Genomic DNA, 20,520 nt, shown 5'->3' with positions numbered 1-20,520 from the left:
TGCTTTATAATACTGGCTTGAGATCAATATCAGCATATATGTACATGGAAGACTAAAAGTGCAAATATATGTGTACACACACACCTCTTCATTTTAAAATTCCTTAGGATAACAAATTCCAATTGCTACTAAATTGGAGTCCCTGTGGACAGGGCCAGCTCTGCCAGCCTCCCCAGGAGCCCAGCACTGTCTCAGTTGCTCCTCCCTTGTCCACCCTGGCCTGCTCACCAGCAGAGTGACAGAAGCAGCAATGTGAGAAGCTAGGAGGTGTCTCTCAGCAGGTGGAGTTTTGGAAATAGATCCACCTACCTCCAAAGTGATCAGCAGTCACCGTTCAACTCCTGAGAAACTGGGAATGAACAGAAATAAATTCATGGAAGAAAAGTCTGCTTTGGAGTTAACAAATTGAAAATTGGACATAGGAGCCTCACAGAGAGAACATTGTTTCCCCCATTGAAGATATTTTGCTGCCTGGGCTTTCTGTTTCTGCTGAGGAATAGATAGAAGCTTGGGAGTAAAACATCCTGGAACCAAGTCCCACCTCTGCCATTGACTAGAGCTACTACTTAGGGCGCATTGTAACTGAAGTCTCAGTCTCTTTATATGAAAAAATTGGGATAATAATCTCCTTGTTTGGTTTGGAAGCAATAAGTGTGAAGTGGTTAGCACAGAGTTTAGTACTTAATAGTTCCTTAATGCAAGGAAGTTTTTGTTGTTACTCATTGAATCCATCCACAATCATCATTAATCAGATATACAGTATACTAAACTTGCATGAAGGAAAGGGGCTCCCTGTCCGTCTGAAATAGATCAAATGGTGGAGGACCCAGAGAGGTGCACACAGCTTGTGAGATTCAGTGATCTGAAAAGAGAATTGACTTTTTACTTATTATTTAGATTCTGCCAAATTACTCTGTTTCCTGGTTGCAAATTAAACTCCCATGACAGGAGCATTTTCCTTTACAAGTCATCCATTATCTTACTGCAATCCATATTGTCTTTTGCATGGCTATTTACTATGTTATCATATAAGATATTACAATCATTTTGGGTTTCTCGACCTCATCACTATTGACATGTTGGGCTGGATAAATCTTTGTAGTCGTTTGCTCTGTAAAATGTTAAGCAACACCCCTAGATTCTAGCCACTAGATCTCAATAGCATAAGGTTGTCTTATTTAGCAAATTAAAATACAGGATATCCAGTGAAATTGAAATTTCAGATAAATAATGAATAATTTCTTAGAGTTAAGTATGTCCCATACACTATTTGGGATATACTTATACTAAAAATTACTCATTATTTACTGAAAATTCAAAGTTAGCTGGGCATCCTTTATTTTATCTGGCAACCCTACAGTAGAACTTTCCCTGTTGTGACATCCAAAAATATCTCCAGACATTACCAAATGTCCCCTGGGAGCAGAATTGACCTCTGGTTACGAACTACTGGAAAAATGGATTCATCAACAAGATGAAATGGAAACACAGAGGGACTCTTCTGATGGGCTAACACATGTGTACATAACCAGACCCAGCAGTTCTCTAAGAACACAGCAGTGAGGGTAGAGCCACATGCTCTCCTGTACACTGAGAGCAGTGAGTATACAGTTAACACCCAAGAAATGACATAGTTTTTGAAAGATGGCTGTCCTCACTCTTAAATGACCTCTGGCTATTCATAATTATTAGCCTTGCTGAACTTCCATTGTATGGAGACATTCTTGCCCAAAGATGGCCCAAATGCATGAGATTTATATCCCAAACCCAAACCGCCTATTCTTCTTCCCTGTGGATCACATGTTAAGGAACACAAAGCTGAAAATGCTTGGAAAACTCATTTCCAAAAAGACACTCTTCCTCTCCATATTTTTATGTGTACTTAGGAAGGCCGCTGAAAGTGGACCATGACGTCTTTGAAGGAAAAAGGCCCAGAGGGTACATCCCCCTTCCTTCTCCAGTTCATCTGCAGGAAGCTGACAGAATCTTGACAGCCCAAATGAAAGCTTTGCTCAAATACTCTTACCAAAGGGGCAGTTTTCATGCATTCTAAAGGTATTGAGGACAGTGGTGCAAAATATAGTATGGATTGCAGTGAGAAAATGAGCGGCATTCATAAAAGAATATGCTTCTGTAGTGAGAGTTTAATTTGCAACCAGGAAACAGTAATTTGGCAGATCTTAAATAATGTCAAAAATCCATTCTCTTGTCAGATCTCTGAATCTTGAGAACTGGATGCCAGCATCCTGGTTTATGGATTGTGGCTGCAAAGCAACCAATTGTCAGGAAGATACACAGCATAGTTATAGAATTTGATAGGTGAAGAGACTTTAGAAATCCCCTTTCCCAATGTCCACTTCTAACACATGAAAAATTGTCTTTTCCAGATGCTTCAGTTAGCTGAAAAAATAAGGAAGTCAGGTGTCCAAAGTCATGAAGCAAGTTGGTGACAGAACTAAGACAAGGGTCTCCAGAGCCCCACACTCCTTAGTCCAAAGACATGGATATTATTATAGGTTTCCATGCCCAGCAATGCAGGGAGGTGCAGGACAGGCTGAACTTGCACAATGCCAAGGAGAGCCTCTTGCATAGACTACGATATGAGTGGCTTTCCCTGGGGCATGCATCCCACAGTGAGCCACATCCAAATGCCCCCTGAAGAATATCTACCAGGGTTGCCAAGGATCAGCTCTGGTCTTCAGGCATGATCAGTGTTGGGGAGTAAATTAAGGTATTTACTTTTTACTTTTTAAACCTAGATATTCGTTGAATTTTTTCAAACATGTACTACTTTCATGTGAAAGTAAAATGTAAAGAGAAAAAGAATCCTTTTGGATTTAACCTGCTGGGATCTTGTCCATTGCTATAGAATATTTGAGAGAGGTGGGTATGTAATCCACCTCAAAGAACGAGGCCAGAACAAAATGGTTCTGCCTTCCCCTACATTGGAAAGATCTTAAAAGAACTTTTGTCCCGTGGTATAACTGCTGCTGGGGATGATTGAGTCCCAACATACAGCAAGACTTTGCAGAAGGAGACTCCAGCAGCTTTAACAGACATGCAAACTGAAACACACCACTCTCGTGCACAGAGGATGCTGGGAAACGTAATCATCCAAAACCCCTATGTGGTCTTTTGTAATTCCCAAACGTTCCTGCCTACCTTCCCACAATATTCGTTCATCCTCTGTCCTCATATTCATTATGTCATCAGCATTTGCACAAATTCAAGAAGTCTTATCAGAGAAATCAGGCTGCTGGCGGACAGGGTCATGTCTGTCATAAAACACTAAATCATCACTTAGTACATTAAGTAGAGAGCAAAGAACATTATCATTAGTTCTTGCAGTTTAAGAGTCTCCTTTCTGCACGTCCATTTCAATTGAAATGGCCATTAAAGAATACAGAAAAGACAGTTTCAGCTGAATTTGATATAATTTGCTACTGGTGAAATAAAACATCATACATTAGACTCTAGTTACTCTTCACTTTCTGCTTCATTCTGTTCTTCAAATTGGAGTTAAACTACTGTCTTTAATTAGTGACAATTTATAACATCAAAAACCAGAGCCACTCCTCAAATGGCATCTGTTACAGATACTAGACTAGCGAGTTAGTTTCAATGGGGATATTGCATTTAGACTGAAAGATGGCTTTTCCTATGTGATACGTGTTGTGCAAGGTACACAAACTATATGTGCATTTTTGATATATCTGAAATTGTACCAAGCATTGAAAATTCAATTTCCCAACAATTTCCTTCCATAATTTCTAAAACCAAGAGTTGCTTCTCCTGCTCAGTACTGCTTGGCTGCCTTTCCCTCTGCCTAAACAATCTCAAAGATCTCCCAACACACATTTCCAGAAATAATGTACACACTTTGGGGTTTGAAAAATCAAGGCTCTTCAAGCTAATTAGCTTGGTTAATTAATACATCACTCCATTTCTTTCAAAACTCATTATGCTCACAAAAGGCCTGTTAGACCAACAGAAGAGGAATGAAAATAAATGACTAGGGAAATATTACTCAAGAAAAAACATAATTTACTGATTGAAAACCTAATATGAGGATTACCAAAATCCCCTAATGGCTTTCCATCACCAGGGCCAAATTCAAAATCATTTTTGAGGGCAAAAAAGAAAGTTGTGTCTCTCTTAAAGTCTTAGAACTGGAATTGAATACAGGTCTTTTGAATATGGGAAACACCCTAAAAACTGTCACTGTTGTTTAGAAATCTGTCACATGGAAGGTAGTCTAAAATAGTGGGACAGGCAGACTCGGGTTTGTATGTTATCCTGCCACTTGAGAAATTTACTTCAGCTCCCACATCCACTGTTTTCTCATCTGTGAAATGGGAAAATGACCTTATTAATGTTGGCTGATATTGAGTTCTGACCATGTGCCAGGTACCTAGAAACAACCTCAAGGTTTGTGATGAGGATTAAACAAGAATATATATATATGTGGTGAGGTATACCTATAAATATGTAAATATACATATATACACATATATACATGTATATATATGTATATAAATGCATTTATGTATATATATACATATACATACATATACCTCTATATCTATACACAATGATCCCTGACACATAGCATACTCCAAATAAATGGTCTTGTCTACTAATGAAATGGTTATTTTAGCAATAATAGTATGTGAATAGGTAATTTGAAAAGAGGAAAACCAGCTGCCAATTAACCCAAGCACCACAGAACAATATTTAAATATTAAAAAAAATCTTATGATGACTAGAATTACTTGAAAGGAAAAGACATTAACTTGTTTGGTGAGTAGCCAGGTTAGACTTTAGACTCAAGTTTTTGAGTTCAAGGAATTTACATCCCAGGAAAACAACACTAATAATAATAATAATAAGGGATAAATAGAATTACTTCACCTTCTGGGTATTTTTAAACCATAAATCTGTTATCCCGGGACAGAGCTCCTCGGGAAGCTAAGAATGAACCAGCAGCTCTAGAAGGGCATAATTTCAAAACAAAGACTTGCTGTGATTTCATGCAATGCCTCCACTCTCTTGGGACAAGAAAACAGAGCAAGCAGCCAAGTGCATTCTCCTTTAGCCTCTACATTGCGTTTTCAGGGAAATTTAAGCAATGCTTCTGAATCATCTACATGTAATTCTCCTTTGTCCTACACAGTATTTATCATCCTAGAAGGCATCTGGAGTTTCTACAAAACTCCTCTGGTTCTCAAGAACTCTAAGCTTCAGTTATGTATTTTACCACTGCATTGAGAGCTGATCCACAAACTTATTATTTGGAGACTTCATTAACTAAAGTAGTTCTTCTTGTTATTGCAAACACCAGTGTATGTCTCTCTTTTCATTACTATTGCTTGTCTGTATTGCAAGGAAAGCGGACTCTCTTCCTTGGGGAATGCAAAAGATCTCAGCGAAACATGAATGCGGTAAAGTAATTCTGAAGTCAGGTGTAGATGATCTCAACATATACTTTGAGTTTTGTTTTGCAATTGTCTTGCATTTCTGCTAATTTTGCAAATGAACATCAGTGAGTCAATTTCTGAATCAGGTATGCAAAGTAGGTCTAAAAAAAAGGCCTGGTAACTTAAAACACGGGCCTATGTACTGCTTCCTGAACACTCAACTCCCCCTTAACCTACCCCCACAGCCCTCACTCTTTCCCATCCCCAGTAGCCTTAACAAAAGTCTTTGTGACCTTCATTCATGTTATGGATTTTTTTGTAATTTTCAACTTCCCTGGGGAAAACTTGTAGACTCTTCCTTCACACTGCAAAGCATGGTCTCCACAAGAATACAGCCACTCTTGAGACTGTGTCATCACGTTTGACATCCACTCACTAGTGAATGTGCTTTCACATGTTATTACAAACTTAAATTCTGGCTGAGGAAAGGAAAAATGATTCACACGAAGAGCTTCAGCGAAGACATGCCAGAATTCTAACCTCACCTTCAACATGAAGTTCAGTGTCAACTGTAGCTCCTTTTGTGCACAGAGGTTTCTGATGATTATGGGGGCTCACGTGGCATCAATCACTCACCACCAGTCCAATAAACCCTGTGTCCCCCTGTCTACGCAGTGTCGGCTTGAAATTAAGTGGTTTAAAAACAATACTGTGCAGTTTCTAGTCATAAGAAATTTACATCTAACTGAGAAGACAAATAAAAAAGAAATAGAATAATAATAATATTTTAGAATATTGTCATTATTAAAAATGATAATGTAAGCAAATTTGTAGTTAAGAAAAGTGATTAGGGGTGGGGGAATTTTAATTGATCAGAAAAATAATTCTTGTAGAAAGTGCTATGTGACAGATAGATAGGATTTGCCTACACACATGGAAGAGTGTGTGGCTGTCACTCCAGGGTGAAGGAAAACCAAGAGAAAAAGTCATTGTGATGAAAAATTCTGCTGTAAATGTATAGAACTCTGGAGACTGAATAAGTGATGATGAAGTAATATTAGGGGAGATTGGGTGATGAGTCTTGAAGTTTTGTTATATCATACACCAACATAAACTCCAGGCTGAAATGATAAACATGAAAAATTACAATAACCGTACGAAACACAAGGAAACCAGGAATATAAAGGAAGGAAACTAGAGAAAAAATACCTAAACTTTGAATGAAGTAACATTTTCTAAGTATAAAATTAATGAAAGAAGTCATAAAGAAATATCTTCTTACCTCATAAAAATATAAACATCCAAAATATAAAAGTGACATAAGTAAAAATAAAAGGCTAGCCAGAAAAGTAAAAATGCATCTGACACCAATATGGCAAAAATAGTATCTTAACATATAAAAAAAAGTTATATAATAAACATATATAAAATTCAGTGAGATAATAAGATACATAGAGAAAAGAAAGGCAAAGTGCACAATAGATAATTCACAGAAATACAGTTTAAGAAACATATGAAATATTCAATGAATACAAAAGCATTAATCCCTCTGATAATAAAAGACATGCAAATGAAGCATGACAGCATTTATCACCAGACCCTTTCAGGTAATATCTACTAATAGTTAAGATGTGGTGAAGTGGGCACTCCTATAAACTTAGAATAAGTGGCTAATTGGTATAAAATTTCTGGAGAACCAGTCACTGATATCTATCATGAGCCTTTAATATGTTCATTCTGTTAATTCAAGAATTCCTCTCTGTGAATCTATTCTAAGGAATGAATCAAGTGTGAAAAAGGATCAGGCACAAAGATGTTCATCACAGCATCATGTGTAACGATGAAGACCTTGCAATATCTAGGCAAAACTAGGGAAATGATTAAATAATGATATGTCTATATGACAGCAGTATGTTGTGGAGAATTTTAAATTCTACTTGTGGAGAATTTTTCAAAACATGAGACTGTTGTTTTGATATAATGATGAATTACAAACATCATAGTCATGAAAAACAAAGGCTTGGAAGTCAAAGCGCCTGATTTTCAACTCTGGATTTGCCTCCTACCCAGCTACCTAAATACTATGTTACATAAAAACAGAACCTGGTATCTGCTTCCCAATCAGTTTATTCTGTCTCTTGTATTCCTCATCTCCATTAAAGTCACCATCAATCTCCCCACAAACTCAAGACAGAACCCTGGATATTATCTTCAATTTCTTAATTTCTATCATTTCCCAGGTCAAATTGGTCATTGGAAGTTGTCTTCAAAATATTTCTAATTTGTCACCATTACCATTCCAACACCAGAATATTGGTTCACTTCCAAAAAATGTCTGACTTAAATACTTGAAATAGTCCTCAAACTGTCTCACTGACTCCAGTTTTATCTCAGTAAAATCTGTCCTATAAATTTTACCAAAATGTCTAAAATGGAAATCTAATTATGGCACTTTCCTACTTAAGGTTTTTTAAAAGTTCTCTGCCGCTCATAAGTTCCAAATGTATAGCTTGGTAAATAATGCTTTTGATATTTTGGTCTATCCCTACCATGTCACCTCACCAACTTTACGTATCACCTGCCCCTTAAGTCAATCCAAACGGTATAAAACAGAGATTTCTCATTTACTGTAGGATCAAAGTACGGTCTTCAAGAAGCAAGTTCTAATTTCACAGTGATATCACTACAGTTCAAACATCATTTGATTTTTTTTCTTAATGAAGCCCTTTAACTTATGAATTCAGCAACACTAATTATTCCACTTAAGAAATAATTAGCATCCCCCTCTTCCTCGTCTAATTAATACCTTATATTCAATCTGCTAGCAAAGGTTACAAAGCCAAGTTGTTCTTTGTGAAATTTTTTTTAAGTTGATCGGAATATGTTCCCTAGTGGCAGGTATATAGCTTTAGAACAGCTCTTTTGTGTCTGGCAAGCATTTCACCCAAGCTGAGAAAGACTCAAGGAAAATCTTGCATTTCTCCTCTGCTGCAGACCCTCTGTGCTGTAATAGCCAGCCCCGTAGAGCCAAGTGAGGAAGAACAGGTGGAACCATTTCATGCATTGGGTGTAAGAACCTATGTACATCACAGACTCCCACAATTTTAGATCTGGAATGGTCTTATGTGTCGTTTCTCTTTCACATATCCCAACATCCTCATTTACAAGGGAGGAAACTGAGGCCCAACGGCAGTCTACATAGTTTCATCTAAGATACTCAGAGACAGATGTAAAGCCTGTGGTTATAACTCAAAAGCCAATGTTCTTCCACTGACTCAAAGTGCTCATCTGGAATGACCACTAATGGTTAGAAATTGTAAAATAAGGAATAGAGGGAATTACCTTTTAAGGGGGTGCTGACAATTGAGCAGGATTTTTTCCCTGCTAATTGCGTATGTGCTTGGTTACTATAAACTACAGTTTAAAGAGGACACTTGGTTCAATTAGCAAGATGATGTAATAGGATTGTCAAACTTGAAACTTAATTATGTATTTTCCTGCTAATTTGCTAGATGGTCTTGAAGAACATCTCACTTATCTCAAAGAGTAGGAACTTTATTCATAGAGGACATTAGATAGTCACAAAATTTGAAGACCTCGAGAAGGTGTCAAGCCTAGGGATACCAGATAGAGATTCAAATCCTCTAGTGGCACTCCAAGACCAAAGTGCCAGATTTCTAAGCTGTTTCAGACTTTTATATCCATTTCTGTCCTCCTTCTGCAAGATTAGTCAGGAAGTCTAAAAGGAGAATAGAGCTCCTATGGAAATTCATTTTGCTGTGCTCTTCAAAACTTTGGAATTGGCACCCATCCCCATTCTATCCCCAATTTCTTTTTTCCTAGAACAGAAGCAGTAATGGTCTGAGTGTCCACTGCTTTGCATGGATTGCATGGACAAACATAATCCCCAGATCTATGAAGAAGATACTGTTATTAATTGCATTTCATGTAAAGGAAAACTAAAACTCAGAAAAGTTAAGTCACTTTGTCCAAAATCGTGACTCATAACCACATCTCACTTGTTTCCCAAACCCTGCTCCTCACTACACACATTTCTTCCCAAGATCCTCAGAAGCACGCAAGTCTAGAAACTAAGCTTGAGCTAGAAACGAACACTTTTGACTTCCGGTTAAGGGCCTATTCCCTACACCACAAGTGATAGAAGAAAGGCAATAAAATTATTGGAAAGACCTTTGCCACTAAATGATGCACAAATATTATATGAACTCTGCAGCTGGGAAAGTGAATTAAAGGGCCATTACCGCTAATAATAATTATAGCTGAAACAGTCATAACAAGCATGGCAGCAGAAATGAGAGTGTTGAACAACAGTACAAATTAAATACTTGGTCATAAGTGTTTTCTACTAGTGAAGTATTTCAATGAGTGAAAGCCCCCAGATTAAATAACCGCACTAAGACCAAAGAAATAATACGCAGTGGAGCCAGGATTTAAAACCAGATCTTTCAGTTGCCAAACCTTCAACCCTGTCCACTACTCTTTGATTTCTCACTACGCAATGGGCATTTATTCAAAATGCTATTGAGAAAAAATCTGTGAATAAGAAACATTTAAAAGAAACATCACATTCCCCCTGCACCTGAAAGAGAAGGTTTGCTATGCAATATCTGATGACAGTAATAATGAGACAAGATGCTTTAAGCAACTTTATTCACTTTTACGACTCCAAATAAACTGGTCTGTATATACACTTTAGCTTTGCTACAAGAGTGTGTGCACAAACTCCAGTGATAGAAAGCAGGGTTCAGTATTCTTCTCTTTGAAGAGGGAAAAACAATTGTTTAAAGAATGACCATTCTGTAACATTATTATATTAAAATCTTATATATATTTTAAACAATCTTCTGTTTCAAGATTATATATCTTGCCTCACAAACAAGATTACAACTTCCTTAAGCATAGAGGTCGTTTTATGTATTTGTCTTATGTTATTCATAGTGCTGAGATATATACTAGCTGCTCAATAAAGGCTTATTGAATTAGAACCAAAAGATGCTTAACTCATAACAATAAGCCACTTTCCTGAATCTTCTCAATGTAAAATTCTGGAAGGTTTTTTCCCCTCATGTGGTCTTCTATTAGTTAGATTTCTATGGTTTGTGGTCTCAATTTCTAATCAAATTTTGTTAGCTATTTCCCCTGAGTTAATTATGAAAATAAATAAGGACATTTACCTTCCTAAATAAGCATGAACAAGCTTAGGTCTATGCTTCTCAACTCATCTGGAGACCCTAATTAATCTATTTCTCCTTTGACATTTATTTTCATACCTTGAAACTTGCTTCACAAAGAGTCTGTGTGAACATCTACATGCCAGAATTCTTCAGATCAAATCCTGTGGAATTCCGAATAATGAGGGAAAGGAAAATAAATGGCTATCTTGTTTGAAAACGTTTTGTTTTATTTTGCAATGTTTGTTTTTTGCAGTTCCTACAAGAAAAAGCATGAATGCTACAACGGATGGCAAAGATTCCACGTTTACTATTATTTAAAGGAAGGTGAATGCTTGAGTCAGGTTTCCATGGCTTAAGATAAAGGACAAGGATATCTAAATGGCTGCAGTTAAATCACCTTTCCTGCTCTGGCTTTTTCAAGAAATTACCGATAATGAACAGAATTGTAAAATGGTAGTTCATGGTCATTCCTAGAGATTCACAAGAAAAATTACTTAAGGGCATGTTAACCTGTAGAAGCTTCATAAATAAACATCTCTGATCATAAGCTGAAGTGCATTTCACTTGTCACTATTAAGAAAAGACAAACTGGGCATATATCTAAGCGATCCATTAGAGTCTGAGTGGAAAATGCTCAGGATAGTAATGTATGCTGGGTCCTCTCTTCTGTAAAAATCATAATTTTAACAGCACAGGAACTATTCATCAGTAGCTAATTTAATTTCACATTTAGACCAATTAGGGGAGGAAAAAAAAGCTAAGTTAAGCACTTGTTTATAAAATGTCCTTAAGTAAAATTGCTCACTCAAAGAGCATTTCAATAACAGTCAGCTCTTTTCTCAAAAGGATTTTAAGCCTAAAGATGGAGATTGTCTTCCATTAATGACACCTGTCGAGAGGAACAAAGGGAGATAGGCTAGTCAGGGCCAGATACAGTGCTGTCTCAAAGTCCGATCTAACCACTTGAATATTCCAGGCATTGTTCTGATGGCTTTACATTGACTTTATATTTACCATACTATCCTTCTCCCTTCCTTTCCTCAGCTTTTACACGTTTGCTACTTTGTACATAGCTTTTCTTACTATTTCATTTACTCTAATAAATATTAACTGAGTATAGATCTATTTAAGGTATGTGCTAAGTACTGAAGGGGGCAGCAAGTTATATAATTAATTGAGATATTATTTGTAAAGTGCCTGGAATAGTAACCATCATAGGTAATCACTAAATGGTTGCTGAGAAAGTCAATGAATGACTCAATGAACAGAGTAGATGAGAAAGGGAACTACCCCTCAGGGAACAATCACACAGGCAAAAGCACAGAGATGGTCAACAACTGTTGCAAATGTTAGGGGAGTGAAAATATTTTAGCTTGTTTTGAGCAGAGTTTTTTCTATGGTAAGAGGGTTGGCATGCATGCACAAAGACACACAAGAAACCATCCTCTTATTTTTGAGAAATTCAAGTCCATTCTATCCACTGTTGACTGCACAGTGGAAATCTTGGGAGACAAAGGAACCAAGCCTTCCCTCTTTCTCCACTGGAATTTTAGAGTATTTGTCTGTTTATTGGGTACCTCAACATTCTTGATGAGTCAGGATGGGTCCATTTATCATGTTGAACACCACAGTATGATTTTCTGCACCTTTTAATTGGAGTTAGTACCATAACATTGCACAGAATTCCCTTCCAATTGAGGACCAGAATGCTTTTTTTGAGTAAAATAAATCTGAGATAAGGCATGAGATTATGATTTACAATCCAGAGTTATTTCATACATAGTGCCCCATGACAATCAACAGATTTCATCCAAGCCATCTTCTTACAGATGAGGAAAAGGAAACTTAAGAGGGAAAATGACTTGTTCAAGGTCATAGCTAAAAGCGTAATGGGCTCAAGGATCTACATCTTGTGGACTAAAAATATAATGCTGTTTCCACATAACTGCTTCTAAAAGACTAGGAAACCTAAACTCGTCTCCAAAATCTCATAGCACAGACAGCCTTTACCACCTGTCTCACTGATTTAACACCCCACTAGTCACCATGACCTTGTAACATTTCTCCAGATTGCAGTCTGGATCTGATCAGCCTCTCCCGGAATACATAAGATAACCCCCCAGAATGTCTCAATTGCCTCATAAGTAAGCTGCCTTTAGCCATTCAATCTTGTTGCACAGCCTTGAACGATCCCAAAAAAGACTGGGTTAGTAGACTTCTGACCGCCACCATTCCATTTAAAACTGAGACAAAAGACCTCTTCTATACACAAACTTCACAAAGTCACATTCCAAATCAGGAAGAGAATGCCAAATGAAAGTTCAGGACTTTCACAGTTGGTCCGCTGAGAAATGACACTTTTGTGTTAAACACTTAGGAGCAAGGCAAGATTCATTCTTATGATCTGTTCTGAAGAGTTATTTGAAATTTCATAATGAATTATAAAGATTAATTATATCATCTGACTAGTAATGTCTCAAAAGAGCTAAACCAGGCATTTCATTATTTCCCTATATTATTAATAAAAAAATTATAGAGCAGATTTGGTTTGTTAATTCCTTTAACCTTGGACAAATTTTTAACATGTTGGTATAGTGTCACTTTTCTTAAGTTCCAAGTCTGCTCATACTTTTACCCTCCTCTTGATTGGCTTTGATATCTTGATTCCTATCATAGTAGAGAGGATCACAATGCTAACGCCACTGACACGTAATTTTTAGTCTATGTGGAACTAAGGGCTATATAGAGCTGAAATCTGGATTTATATTTAATCAAGGTCATAACGCACAGTTCTGTCAAAAGGCAGCCACAAAATGATCAAGAGAGCTACTCCCAAGGTCCCCTTTAAGCAACTTTCAGCATTGTATTAAATTGTTAATTCCAGGGATGGTCATGACATTTAGACCAAGTCAGTGTCCCAAGTGGCTGATCAATCAATAGAGGAAAGCAAAAAAGAAAAGAGTATAACGCATTTGTTTCTGCCTTTCAACTTTTTTTCTCTCATACAAACCTGCCCACAGGCTGTGTGAAATTAGCATTTTAGGTAACAAGATATTTTGTGCATTCATCTTTCTAGATCGCATCAAAGCATTGGATCTGAGTCCAGAATCTTGAGTTCAGGAGAGTCTTAGGCTTTTCAATCAAGGCAATTTGTTAAGCCTAGTTCAAAGTTGATGTCATGTTATTGTCTGTTTTCTGTTTTTTGTTTGTTTACACTACAGGCAAATCACTTAGTTTCCTTGGTTTCAAAAGATCAAGCCCAGCCACTCTAATGTTGGCCCTATCCATATTCTTGGATTCCTCTCTTGTGTCTTGCCTCTAACATTAATAATGCTTTATTAAGGTGCATGAATACATACAGTATTTATATTTATTCAATTCAAGTAAACATGTCACAAATACTAGTTTGTTCCCAACACTCTCAGATACTAAGAAGGATAGAAAATGAACCAAACAGCCTACCTGTGCTTGAGGAGCTTCTGGCTTTTAAAGCAAAGAGTTCAACAATTTTTAGCTTGTAACATGAGGAATGAAGCAAATCCCAGTAATGGATATCCTCACTGGAAACCAAAAACCCATTTGAAAACATGTATTTCTATTTAGTAAACTCTACAAGTTTCTAAAGGATGATCTAAATTAGGAAATGCGATGCAACCAAATGTGCCTCATTGACCAGGTAACTGGTTCCTTATTGGAAAGCCTGTCACCTATTTGGGGAGAGAGAGAAGAATGTTTCAGAGAAAGAGTGACTAGTATGTTAGCATCATATAACCTGCAAAAGCTAAGACTGGAGGAGGGAATTAATTGAGGTCATAATTCAGAAGGTAAAATCCAATATAGTCTGCTTCCCTAAAAAGCACAGAACGCAAGAGAGGAATAGAAATTTTGAGTTATGAAGCAAAATCTAATGGTTGATATTTATATCACAGTAGAAATTCTCAATTTCAAAAAATATAGCCAAACTGGTCCACTGAAGGAGTCCACATGCGCTTATGTACAGTCATCTCTTTATTTTCCAGCCACACTACTGTTAGTAACACGTAGCTGAAAAATTGCTGATTTATGGTCTCTGTTTATTTGTGAAAGCTCCCTCCAAAGTAGAACAACACAGAGCCTAGTCCTTGAGGCCCACATCACATGTCCTCTTATTTGCTTTAGACTGTCATAAAATTGTTAGCTCGCTCTAGCAGCTGATTTTTGTTCAAAGTTATATTTTGGGGGAAAGAAACTTGCGCATTTCTTGGGAAAAAAAAATTCTTGGCCACTAAGTTGCCTCAATGCACCTTCTGAACTAGATTGATGCTGATACTGAATTCATATATCTTCTCCCATGAAACTCTTCCTCTGGCTGTGTTTATATTTTTTAAACTCTGTATCTGTTTCTCTCTGAGAAGCAAACCTCCATTGCTGGAGAGCTAGGTCATTGATTATAAGCCACAGGTGTGTTGTCAACACAATCAAACTCGGTGTGGGAACAGAGTCTCCTGCATCCCTAACAAGATAATAGTGTTAAATATAGGTTTTTAGCAAAATGCATTGCATTTCCCATACAAATAACAAATTGTTTCTGATGGTTGCCTCTTCTTTTATCATCTCAGCTTCTTGTCATTCCATTGCCTAAATGATCCCAAAGCTACCCTGAGCTATACAGATTAAATTCAGTGCATGTGCACCAGCCGAATTGCTCTTTTGGTTCCATATTGTGAAAACACTTTGATGTTTAAAGCAGGGAGTGAGAGTTGGGGATTGGGAGGGGGTGGATGAAATAACACATATCTATGTGTACATTTATTCACAGCTAAATCACACATCATGTCTCACACTCATGTTAATGAATGTCAAAAAGTTTTGTCATGTGAGTACCTATACATACATATGTATATCTTCAGGCTCACTACCATATACTGAGCTGTATACACTACTATATAATATGCCACTATAAAATAGCCTGAATTTCCATGTGTAAAGTCTTCTATCAATTCCAAAGGTCCAAAAGACATCCACCCACCCCTCAGAGTATAGGGAGAGCCTTGTGGAATGGGTTAGACTAAAGCCCTGCTCTGGTAACCCTGCCAATGCATGGGCTATCAAACAGTACACTTGTGCTGTGCAAGAGGGAACTCCCTACCCCTAACTGGCACTACCTAACTGCACAACCAATACTCAGAGGGTTTCTTCAGCTCTGTAGGTAAACAGAGTCCAGTACTATGCAGAGCTTACTTTTACGGGACAGTAAGAAATTTGTCCACTGGTCTGCTAGATAGTGAGCCCTCTTTGTAGTTGTAGGGAAAATAAGTGAATATCACTGAAGTATTGCTCACCTCAGTACTTAGTGGGTCAGAGCTTTGGAATTTGTCTGAGACATTTTGTAAGTTTTCTATCCCTTTGTGCAGAATTCAGTAAAATGGAAAAAATTCTCAGATGAGTACCTGATTAGAAGCAGGGCATGATGAGGAAGTAAAACGGTCCCACTGAGGGCCTTCCAGGCCAACATCTCCTTATCTGCAGCCTGGTCTACTTTATCATCAAAGACTTACCAGGGTCACATCCAAGGCAAAACTAGGCTGAGGTTAAGAGAGGCACCCAGGGTGAAAACTTTAAGGAAACTCTCATTCCCCAGGCTGTGAAGCTCCATCAGGTCCAAACTATAATGCTATGAGGAAACTAGTACAAAGCAGAGAGAAATCTGTTAGAGTCATTGGAACAGTACTTTTCAGATCAATCCGACTGTCCCATCATTCCATGATAAACGAAATCCATGCATTTGTGTACATCCCCAGAGAGGAATGGGAGGAAGCAGAGGGTCCAGCTAGGAAGCCATCTTCCCGGGACTGCTAAACAAAGCCAAGAATTTAACAAGGTGAAGAAGGACAGAAAGAATTGAATTTGTCAGCAGTTAAAGAGCATTGTTTCTTCCTCAAAGCTCTTAGCAACCATTAACTAAATTTCTCATTTTTTTAAATTAGAATATTATATTTTAGGAGATATCTAGGGCTCTTCCTCACATAAACATAATTAGCAAAATATAAATTATCTCTGGCGTATTTAATAAAAGTCACGCAATCTAAATAGCACTTTGAATACCTTTGATTTAGAGGCAGAAGCACCATTTCCACTCTGGCATTGCCCCAATTCTATCCACTCATTCATTCATATAAGTAAACATACACAAATTAGCACCTAGGCCCTGTTCTAATTGCTGAGGACATAAAGCTGAATAAGTCAACATATCTGTTTCAAGGGGTGATAGTCTAGAATAAGATGAAAAATAAGTCATCAAAAATATGGTCCTTTCAGCATTGCCAGTGTAGTCTCCAGTACCTGAAGGAGGTGGTAGCCAGTGAGAAAGTGACCAGTCCTCTGACGAAGAATTCTCTTTGTCACGGAGTTCACATGTGAGTAAAACCATCCCATTGGCTACTAAACTCCTCTTTCCACCAAACTCTGAAATGCACTTTGTATTCCATTATCTCTGTCTGTTATAGCTGCTTCAAACAGCAGTTTGGGAATAGAAATCTCAAAAGAACCTAAGTATTGGTGTCCTTGAGATCCTCTGCGATCTTGTCTTTTTGCTCACCCACCAAAAGTAGTTTTTAAAATGGGCAACCAATTTACTTTACTAGTGATTTTCATCAATTATTACTTCTTTCGTTATTGATTTTTTGAGCTAATTTCTTGTTTGAATCTTATCCAATACATTTTGAATTTTCATTTTTGGAGGCATTTGCTTTTCCAAAATTATCTCTATGTCTTGGGGTAAAACGAGGGAATGAAAGTCAGACTCCATTTGCACCACAATCCTATGATTCTATCATTCCAATCATACTCAGGTTGTACATGTGTATTTATCCTGTACATATATATCACAAAACCTCTTTATATTTACTCTGGCAATTGTATTTGGACTTTACTGAGTTATATAGTCATGAAGGATCAATTCTGTACAGCCTCATGCATGAAGATCGGCTTTAAAATGGCATCACCTTTGGGTTATAAATGCCATGCTCATGTTTCAATACAGATTTGGTTTTCAGTACTGACAATTAAAGAATAAATGAATGTAACTAGCTGAGAAAAAAGGTTTCATGCCCATGCCCCAGTGATTTCCACCATTTTCAAAGTGTTTGATATCATTGTTGTAACAACAGGGAAAACATCCAGGACTGCCCTTTTCTTTGACTACTCAACTACTCTTTTCTGTCTGCTTCTTCACAAATGCACACTCAACACAAATGGTAATGTACACTTCTTTTTTGAACTCTGTTTAGCCATTTCCAGATTACTAGAGGTCAGGTTTCTAAGAGAAAAATCCAACTATAGGAAAATACATAAGATGAGCTAAGTTGAGGAGAAATAGCCATTGCACAGCAGAATTACAGAAATAGAATTTAAACAGAATTGGGAAGCACCTGACATACTTTCTTATGTCATTGTCATGCTTTGCTGAGAAGGAAGACTCCCCATTGGTACCACCAAATTTACCCTGGGAGGGGCAAGGAATTTCCATCTCAGTTCTTCATGCAAAGAAATTGTATGAATTACCTTCATAACCTTAGGAGAAAAACTTGTCATTCTCAATCTCAATGATAATATTCCAACAGGAGGAAAAATACTCAGAACCGACCCTTACTGAACTAAATTCTCACCATGTCAGAGATCAACAACAACAACAACATATTGTATTTGCATGATGCTGTGTACGTCTCTGGGCACTGTCCATATGTTATCTCATTTGCCTCTCATGCCCACCTTTCAGTGTAGTCAGGACTAAAGTATTATCTTCCTTTTGCAAGTTATAATGTCTAGCAACACAGTGTGCAAGTCTGGGGAGGCACCAGGATTCTGAATCAAGACTAGAGCTTTGTTCTTCTCTACCTTCCAAAGAGTGAACAAGTGGAAACTGTGGAGAAAGACCCTCCTCACTTCGCAAGGGGTCTAGCTCTTCATCAACCCAGTCACCACATCCAAAACAGTGGCAGTAAGTCACTCACCAACACTGGCCAGAGACCACTTATGAGTCTCAGAGACTCTGACCTGATAACACAGCATTTTCTCAATATATGTTTTGTGAGACACTTAAGTGTGACAGAACCATTTTCCTGCAGAACGACACATGGAGAGTTAAGGAGACAGACTGAAACCTGCCAATTCTTTTCAAGGTAGAGCGAACAACCATTCAGAGCACAGAAGGGCATGCTTTGAGATTAAAAATTAATTTGTCTTCTTTCCTCTCATCCATACGTCCCAAATGGTTTCCAGCCCCCAAAACTACTACTAATCAATTCTAAAAATAATATAAAAAATCATGGACCCTACAGTATTAAGGGCACATCTCCAGAGAAAAAGACAATAGGGATAAATATTTTAAGACACTCAAAAAATAGTTTTAGAAATAAAACCCATTGCAACTCATGACTACTCCTTCAAGGTAAATATATACGGAGAGAGAGAGAGTCTAGCCACAGGGTGTGCAGCCTCATAAGCTGTCATAAATTCTTTTCCTCTGCTCGCAGTCAAGAACATATTTAACCCAGTCTCAAACAGCAGGATCTTTCTGAGTGAAAGAAAGTCTGGAAACTGCAAAGCTCCCAAAACCACCACAGCCCGTTTGCTTATTAGCGAGTTCACAGATGTCCACCATCTGGACTGGAACAACCCCTCCAAAGAAAAGGGAGGCAGGAACAAAGACTGTCTGATCAATACCTCTGTGGCTGCGAGCAGCACACTGGAAGAGACTTCCTCACAGGAGAAAAACCTATAATTCCCACGGTACACCCTCACATGCACAGACTTTTCTGTGCCCAGCCAATTTCAATTCTATCCCTCAGTGCAAACTTCTTGCTGGTTTGAATTCAAAGGACCTCTTCAGGTTCTCTATACCCAACCGATGTGCATTGTAGGTGGTTTGTGTTAACTGGGAAAAGTAGACAGACTTAGGCACTGGATTTGCTAAGTAGCCCAAGCCGGAAAACGACCACCACCATCAATATCAAGCCAGGAACAAAGAAGACTGACTCTGCTCAAAAGAGCCAAGTAAAAAGCAGGACGACATGGTGACAGGGATGCAGGATCGCCTTCATAGGGGATAAGATGGGATTACATCTCCCAGGTTCCCTCCAAGAAGACGATCTCATTATTTTAGAACTAATATTAATATTTTAAATAAAAATTTAGAGGAGGAAAAATCAAGAGTCAAAATCTCTCCCTTCTGCCTCATACAGCCACAAATGATAGATACTACAAAGGGTGCGATAATGTAGAAAATTTAAGCAACGCATAGATTTGTAAGAAGCTATATTCTGAGAAGAACAATTCAATAAAGTGATACCTTAGGTTCCATATGTAAGTTTGTGATCAAGAGATGAGAGCCTAGAACAGGAGTCAGCAAACCATGGCCCTCAGGCTAAATCTGGACTATTTATGTAATTAATGCTTTATTGAAACAAAGCCGCAGTCATTTGTCTACTTACTGTCTGTGGTTGTTTTTATGCTACTGTGGTAGAGTTGAGTAGTTGCTACAGAGACTACAAGGCCTTCAAAGCTTAACTTTCTTTCCTTTTACAGAATGAGTTTGCAGATCTCTATCTAGAATAATGCTGTAAAGCACTGAAAAACTAGCACTTTCTCGGCGAGTTAAGTAGCAGCTGACTACAGTGCAGAAGGAGGACTTGGTCGCAACCCAATTTAAAACCACCTACTGCCTCACTCCTCCCCACTCGTTTTTGCTCTGTAATCTTTCCTTGACTGCCATGCTCTCCCCTAATCCTCCAGACCATTAATCCCACCCAGGCAAGCCAGACTCATAGTAATATTGAAGGCTGTAATCTCACTGGTCCTTAGTACTCCCCAAATCCCTATTTCTGAATGTTTTAAGATAGACAGGAGAATCCTTTCCTTTCAAAGATATT

At 37.8% G+C, this 20,520-nt stretch overlaps 1 protein-coding gene across 1 annotated transcript in view; it reads right to left on the bottom strand.

Annotated features, from left to right (window-relative positions):
* Window positions 1-20,520, bottom strand: part of DCC (DCC netrin 1 receptor) — a 1,092,740-nt gene that overhangs the window by 1,046,046 nt on the left and 26,174 nt on the right. The gene's annotated exons all lie outside the window — the stretch shown is intronic.

The sequence above is a fragment of the Equus caballus genome, chromosome 8, assembly GCF_041296265.1.
Source record: "Equus caballus isolate H_3958 breed thoroughbred chromosome 8, TB-T2T, whole genome shotgun sequence".
In the NCBI taxonomy this organism is placed as follows: domain Eukaryota; kingdom Metazoa; phylum Chordata; class Mammalia; order Perissodactyla; family Equidae; genus Equus; species Equus caballus.
Note: the sequence above shows the minus strand (reverse complement) of the source record. Positions and strands in the feature narration are given on the sequence as shown.